The sequence below is a fragment of the Theropithecus gelada genome, chromosome 2, assembly GCF_003255815.1.
Source record: "Theropithecus gelada isolate Dixy chromosome 2, Tgel_1.0, whole genome shotgun sequence".
Lineage (NCBI taxonomy): Eukaryota > Metazoa > Chordata > Mammalia > Primates > Cercopithecidae > Theropithecus > Theropithecus gelada.
This window is the reverse complement of record NC_037669.1, coordinates 145,323,206-145,331,522: the sequence shown is the minus strand read 5'-3', so window position 1 is coordinate 145,331,522 and position 8,317 is coordinate 145,323,206.

The following is an 8,317-nucleotide window of genomic DNA, read 5'->3' as shown; positions in this document are numbered from 1 at the left end:
TATAGACACACACACACACATATTCCCATGTACAAAAAGTATATATATTTGCATATATATTTGCATATACATATGGTACATTAGACATTTTGATAAAGGTATATAATGCACAATAATAACATCAGGGTAAATGCAGTATACATCAACTCAAGAATCTATTATTTATTTGTGTTACAAATATTCCAATTTGTACAGAAATTGTCTTTCTGTACCTGGCTTACTTCACTTAACATAATGTCACTCAGTTCCATCCATTTGTTGCACATGACAGGATTTCATATTTTTCATATGGCTCAATAGTACTCCATTGTGTATATGTACACATTTTCTTTATCCATTTGTTTGCTGATGGACATTTAGGTTGCTTCCAAATCTTTGATATTGTGAATAGTAGTATATGGGAGTGCAGATATCTCTTTCATGTACTGATTTCCTTCCTTTGGGGTATATACCTAACAGTGGGATTCCTGAATTATATGGTAGCTTTAATTTTAGCTTTCTGAAGAAACTCCATACTTTTCTCCGTACTGGCTATACTTATTTACATTCCCATTAACTGTGTATGAGGGTTCACTTTTCTCCATATTCATGCCAGTATTCATTATTCCCTGTCTTTTCAATAAAAGCCATTTTAACTGGGGTGAGATGATATATCATTGTAGTTTTAATTTGCATTTCTCTGATGATAAATGATGTTAAACACTTTTTCATATACCTATTTACCGTTTGTTTGTCTTTGTTTGAGAAATCTCTATTCAGATGTTTTGCCCATTTTAATCAGATTATTAGATTTTTTTGTATTAAATTGTTTGAGCTCCTTATATATTTTGGTTGTTAATCCCTTGTCAGGTGGATGGTTTGCAAATATATTCTCCCATTCTGTGGGTTGCCTCTTCACTTTGTTGATTGTTTCATTTGCTGTGCAGAAGCTTTTAAACTTGATGTGATCTCATTTGTCAATTTTTGCTTTGGTTTCCTGTGCTTTTGGAGTATTACTTAGGAAATCTTTGCTCAGATCAATGTCCTGGAGATTTTCCCCAACGTTTTCTTCTAGGAGTTTCATAGTTTGAGGTCTTAGATTTAAGTCTTTAATACATTTGGTTTGATTGTTGTATGTGGCAAGGGACAGGAGTCTAGTTTCATTATTCTACATATGGATATCCAGTTTTCCCAGCACCATTTATTGAGAGACTGTTTTTTCCTTAATTTATGTTCTTGACACCTTTGTCAAACAGGAGTTCCCTCTCGGTGTGTGGATATGTTTCTGGGGTCTGTTTTCTGTTCCATTGGTCAAAGTGTCTATTTTTATGCCAGTATGATGCTGTTTTGGTCATTATAGCTTTGTAGTATAATTTGAAGTCAGATAATGTGATTTCTTCTGTTTTGTTCTTTGTGCTTAGGATGGCTTTGGCTACTATGAGTAATATGGTTTGGCTCTGTGTCCCCACCCAAATTTCATTTCCAACTGTAATCTCCTGAGTTGAGGGAGGGACCTGGTGGAAGATGATTGGATTGCAGGGGTGGTTTTCCACATGCTCTTCTCCTGATAGTGAGTGAGTTCTCACAAGATCTGATGCTTTAAAAGTGTTTATCAGTTCCCCTTCTCTCACCATGCTCCCTCTCCTGCCACCTTGTGAAGAAGGTGCGTGGATCTCCTTGGCTTTCTGCCATGATTGTAAGTTTCCTGAGGCCTCCCCAGCCATGCAGAACTTTAAGTAAATTAAACCATATTAAAAAAATAAATTACCCAGTCCCAGGTAGTTCTTTATAGCAGTGTAAAAATGGACATATACGTTTTAGAATTTTTTTCATTTCTGTAAAAAATGTCATTGGTATTTTAATAGGGATTGTGTTTAATCTGTGGATTGCTTTGGGTAGTATGGAAATTTAACAATATTGATTCTTCCAGTTTATGAACATGAAATATCTTGCCATGTTTTGGTGTCCTCTTCAAATTCTTTCATCAATGCTCTGTAGTTTTTGTTACAGAGATATTTCACATCTTTAAGTTAATTCCTAGGTATTTAATTTTATGTGTGGCTGTTGTAGATGAGATTACCTTTTTATTTATTTTTCAGTTTGTTCAGTGTTGGCATATAGAAATGCTACTGATTTTTGTATGCTGATGTGTTCTGCAACTTTATTGACTTAGTTTATCAGTTCTAATAGTTTTTTTCGTGGAGTCTTCAGGTTTTTCCAAATATAAGATGACATTATCTATAAGCAAACAAAGATAATTTGACTTCTTCCTTTTCAATTTGGATCCTCTTTATTTCTTTCTGTTGTCTGATTGTTTTGGCCAGGACTTCCAGTACTATGTTGAATAACGGTGATGACAGTGGACATTCTTGTCACGGTCTACATTTTAGAAAAAAATGCTTTCAGTATTTCCCCATCTAATATGATACTAGCTGTGGATCTGTGTCATTTAGGGCTTTTATTATATTGATATACATTCCTTCTATTCCCAGTTTATTGAGGGCGTTTTATCATGAAGAGATGTTGAATTTTATCAAATACTTCTTCAGCATCTACTGAAATTATCATATGGTTGTTGCTTTAATTCTCTTAATGCAATGTATCACATTGATTGATTAGCATATATTGAACCATTGTTGCATCTATGGGATATACCCCAGTTGGTCATGATGAATGGTTTTTTTAATGTTTTGCTGAATTCAGTTTATAAGTATTTTGTTGAAGATTTTGCATCAGTTTTCATCAAGAATATTGATTTGTAGTTTTTTGTTTGTTTGTTTGTTTCTGATGTGTCCAGTATTCTCTTCTCTTCTATTTTTTGTAATAGTTTAAGTAAGATTGGTATTAGGTGTTCTTTACATGTTTGATACAAATTCAGCAGTGAAACCATTAAGTTCCAGGCTATTCTTTGCCAGGAGACCTTTCATTAAGGCTTCAATCTCATTATTTGTTACTGGCCTATTTAAGTTTTGGATTTCTTCAGGGTTCAATCTTGATAGGTTGTATGTATCTAGGAATTTATCCGTTACTCTAGGTTTTCCAATTTATTGCCATGTAGTTGCTCATAGTAGTCTCTACTGATGCTTTGAATTTCTGTGGTATCAGTTATGATAGCTCCTCTTTCATCTGATTTTACATATTTTGATCTTCTCTTTTTTTTTAGTCTGGTTAAAGTTTTTTCTATTTTGTTTACATTTTCATAAAAGCAACATTCTGTTTTGTTGATATTAGTGTTGTTTTTTCTTTCACTTTCATTTATTATTATTATTATCTTTATTATTTCTGCTCTAATTTTATTTATTTTCTTCAAATAATTTTGTGTTTGGTTTGCTCTTGCTTTTCCAGTTTTCTAAGATGCATCATCAGATTGTGTATTTGAAATTTTTGTACTGTTTTATGTAGTTACTTAATGTTATAAACTTTCCTCATTGATTAATTCCATTGTATCTCAAAGGTTTGAGTGCATTGTGTATCCATTTTTATTGGCTTCAAAAAATTTTTTTAATTTTCTTCTTAATTTCTTTATTTACCCACTAGTCACTTGGGGGCATATAGTTTACATTCCCTGTGTTTGTTGTTTGTACGTTTTCCAAAGTTTCTCTTGTAATTGATTTCTGGTAACATTCCATTGTGGTCACAGAAGATGTTTGATACAATTTTTTTTTTGAATTTTTAGAGACATTTTGTGGCCTTAAGAATGATCCATGTGTTGAGGAGAAGAATGTGTATTCTGCAGCTCTTAGATCAAATGTTGTGCAACTATCTATTAGGTATACTTGGCCTACAGTGCAGATTAAGTCAAATTTTCTTTGTTATATCTGCTTGCTGAAATGACCCCTTTATCATTTATATAATGCCCTTCTTTGTCTCTTTTTGTAGTTTTGTCTTGAAATTTTCTTTGTCAGATACACGTATAGCTACTCCTTCTCTTTTTTTGGTTTTCATTTGTGTGAAATATCTTTTACCATCTATTTTAAGTAAAATATTTGTGTCTTTATAGGTGATTTGTGTTTCTTAACATATCATTGGGTCTTGTTTCTTTATTCATTCAGCCATCCTGTGTCTTCTGATTGAGAGTTTAGTCCATTGCTATTGTCGTTCAATGTTGTTATTGATAAGTAATGACTTACTACTGCCATTTTATTATTTGTTTCCAGGTTGTTTTGTCATCCTCCCTTCTTTCCTGCATGCCTTCCTTTTTGCAAAGCTGATTTTCCCTAGTGGTATGTTTTAATTTATTGTTTTTTGTGTGTGTATGTATCTGTTGTAAACTTTTTATTTGAAGTTACCACAAGGCCTGCAAATAACATCTAACTTATTATTTTAAACTAATAACAACACCCATGGCAAAAACAAACAAGCAAAGAGAAAATCAATAATAAATCTACACCTTAACTTCATCTTTCCACTTTTTAACTTTTTTGTTTCTATTTATATCTTATTATACTGTGTCTTGAAACATTGCTGTAGTTATTATTTTTGATAGGTTCATCTTTTAGTCTTTCTACTCAAGATATGAGTAGTTTACACATCATAAGTACAGTATTATAGTATTCTGTGTTTGACTGTGTACTTGCTATTACTAGGGAGTCTTGTACCTTCAGATGATTTCTTGTTGCACATTAGCATCATTTTCTTTCAGATTGAACAACTCCCTTTAGCACTTCTTGTAGGACAGGCCTGGAATCAAGGAAATCCTTCAGCTTTTGTTTGTCCGAAAAAGTCTTCATTTCTTCTTCATGATTGAAGAATGTTTTTGCTGGATATCCTATTCTAGAATAAAAGGTTTTTGTTTGCTTTGTTTGTTTGTTTGTTTATCCTTCAGCATTTAAAATACACCACGCCACTCTCTCCTGGCCAGTAAGGTTTCCATTAAGAAGTTTGCTGCCTGATAAGTATTTGAGTTCCTTTGTATTTTGTTTCTTTTCTCTTGCTGCTTTTAGGATCCTTTCTTTATCCATGACCTCTTGGAGTTTGCTTACCAAATGTCTTGAAGTAGTCTTATTTGGGTTAAATTTGTTTGGTGTTCTATAACCCTGTTGTATTGAATATTAATCTCTTTCTCTGTATTTGGAAAGCTCTCTGTTTTTATCCCTTTGAGTAAAGTTTCTACCCTGATGTCTCTCTCTGATTCCTCTTTACGTTCAATAACTCCTAGATTTGTCCTTTTGAGTCTCTTTCCTAGATCTTTGAAGATTGCCTCATTCTTTTTTATGCTTTATTCTTTTGTCTCCTCTGACTGTGTATTTCCAAATAACCCATTTTCAAGCTCACTAATTCTTTATACTGCTTGATCAATTCTGCTGTTGAGAGATACACATTCTTCAATATGCTGATCAAATTTTTCAACTCTAGAATTCCTGTTTGATTTTTAGAAATTATTTCAATCTCTTTGTTAAGTTTATCTGAATGGATTCTGAATTCCTTCTCCATGTTATCCTGAATTTCATTGAGCTTCCTCAAAACAGCTATTTTGAATTGTCTGTTTGAAAGATCTCATATCTCTGTCATTCCAGGATTGGTCACTGGTGCATTATTTACTTTGTTTGGTGAGGTCATGTTTTCTTGGATGGTCTTGATGCTTGCTGATGTTCATCAATGTCTTAGCATTGAAGAGTTAGGTAACTTTGTAGTCTTCATAGTCTGGACTTCTTCGTACCCATCCTTCTTAAGAGTGCTTTCTATGTATTCAGAGTATATTGAGTGTTATGATCTAAGTCTTTGGTCACTTCAGCTGTATCTGCCTTAGGACTAGCCCAAGCCCAGCAATTCTGTGACTTTCACTGACTCAGAGGTACTGCTTTGCTGGTCTTGGGTAAGATCTGGGAGAATTCACTGGATTACCAGGCAGACTCTGGTTCTCTTTCCTTACTTTCCTTCAAACAAACAGAGTCTCTATCTTCATGCTGAGCTACCTGGAACTGGGGTGGGAGTGGCAGAAGCACCCCCTTGGCCACCACCATTGGTACTACTCTGGGTCAAACCTGAAGGAACAACGGCACTAGGTCTCACCCTAAGCCTGCGGTGACCTCTGCCTGGCTACCATCAATGTTCACTCAAGGCCCAAGGATGCTGCATTCAGTAGGTGGTGAATCCAGCCAGGCATGTAACCTTCTTTGCAAGCTACTTCCAGCTATGGACAGGTCCACAAATGCCATCTAGTGGCCAGGGCCTGGAGTCAGGAACCTTAGGAATCTACCTGGTGCTCTATTCTACTGCAGCAGATTGGGCACCCAAGCCACAAGTCGAAGAGCTTCCCGTTCTTCCTTCTCCTTTCCTCAAGCCGAAGCAGTCTCTCCCTGTGACCTACACTACCCCAGGCCTGTGACCAATACTGTCTGGGTCCCACTGATGTTTACTCAAGGCCCAGGGACTGTTCAATCAGCTTGTGGTAAGTGTTGCCAGGACTGCCTGGGTCTCTTCCTTCTGGATAATAGGCTCCCCTCTGGCCCAGTGCAGGTCTAGAAATGACATAGAAATGCCAAGGCCTGGAATCAGGATACCCAGGAGTCCATTTGATGCTATATTCCACTGTGGCTTGGCTGGTACCTAAGTTTCAAGATGAAGTTTCCTTTACTCTTCCCTCTCCTTTTGTCAAGCAGAAGGAATCTCTTCCTGTAGCCACCACAGCTGGGAAAGTGCTGGGTCACATGTGAAGCCAGCAAAGCAAGGCTTGTTGCAAGGATTTCCTGGCTACCACTGATGTTTATTCAAGGTCCACGGGCTCTTTGGTTAACAGGTGATGAATCCTACTAGAACTAGGTCCTTTCCTTCAAGGCAGTGGGCTCCCTTCTGGCCCAGCCCAGCATATGTCTAAAAATGTCATCTGGAAGCTAAGGCCTGTAATGAGGGCCTCAAGCCTCTATCTAGTGCCCTATTCTACTTTAAATGAGCTGGTATCAATTGCAAGACAAATTTCTCTTTACTTTTTCCCCTCCTTTTCTCAAGTTGAAGGAAGAAGTCTCTCCCAGAAGCTGTGAGTTGCACTCCCTGGGGTTGGGGGAGGGCTAATGAATGCACTCCCTTGGCCAGCCTGGCTGGTGCATCCCATGTCCACTGGCTGTAAGCCCAACACAGCAGCAGGACCTGCCGAGAAATTGTAGTCCCTGTGACCTAGACTGCCCTTTAAGTTTATTTAGGATCCCAGAGTACTTTACTCTGTGATTTACTAGTTCTGGGTTAGCTAGAACTCTGGTTCTGACCACTGGAATAGATGATTCCCCTCTAAGTAGGCCTGGTCTAAATGCTCTCTCCATGGGTGCTGACTGAATTCTGCCCCATGTTGCTTTCCACTGTGACAGCGCAGCACTGAGCTCCAATGCAATGTCTCACAATTACTTTTCTCTCCCTTCCCCAAGCACACAGATTCTTTCTCCTTGTCATGAGGCCACTGCCAGGGAATGGCGCAGGCTAGTTTAGGCAACACAAGACTGTCTTTCCTACTCTCTTTAGTGCCTCTTTCTTTAATATGATGTTAAAACCAGGCACTCATCTAATCACTCATCTAATTTTTGGTTCTTATGAAGGTGTTTTCTTGTGTGGATAGTGTTTAAATTTGGTGTTCCTGCAGAGGGAACAATCACTGAGGGTTCTATTTGGCCATCTTGCTCTACTCTGCTATATTAGACACCTTGGGTACAATAGTAAGGTCAATGCAAAGTCACTGGTCCTTGAAGCATTTACTGAAAGTTTGACTTGTTGCCATAAAACAGTAGCTACTCTTTACCACTAATCCACTAGCATTCAAGACTAAAAAGCATCTTCCTTAAGCAGCAACTACGGGCACGTAGTTCCTGGAATACTTTGCCTAAGGCCACTGTCTCACATATCATATGGGACAGTAATTGTAAAGAACGTGGTTGTTTTTCCGTACCTCAACACAGTTTTCCCAAAGACATTAACACATTTTAAAATAATGATGTCATGAGATATTCATAATGTACATGTTTCCTATATGGCCATGTATATGATCTTGAAATAATTAAATTATTCTAATTTCATCTCTCTCATTTTTCTTCATCTCTCTCTTTTCTTCCTTCTTTCTTTCTCTTCCCTTATTTAATTCTTCTTCCATTTCATTTCTTTCTTATTCATTTTCTCCCTTCCATCTTCTCCTGCCTTTCTCTTTCCTTTGTTCTCCGAGTCAGAAATATTGTTCTTCCCCATTTAATCAACCCAGAAGCTCAGTGATAGTAAATAATTTTCTTCTTATGCCATATCAAACTGAAAAGAAAGAGAGAAGAGTTTCAAAATTTAATTTTCTATGTGGCTATCTTAAATCACTACTTGTTCAGAAAGATCCCTTTGAAATATTTAAGTAAGAAAAAAAAGTCCATTT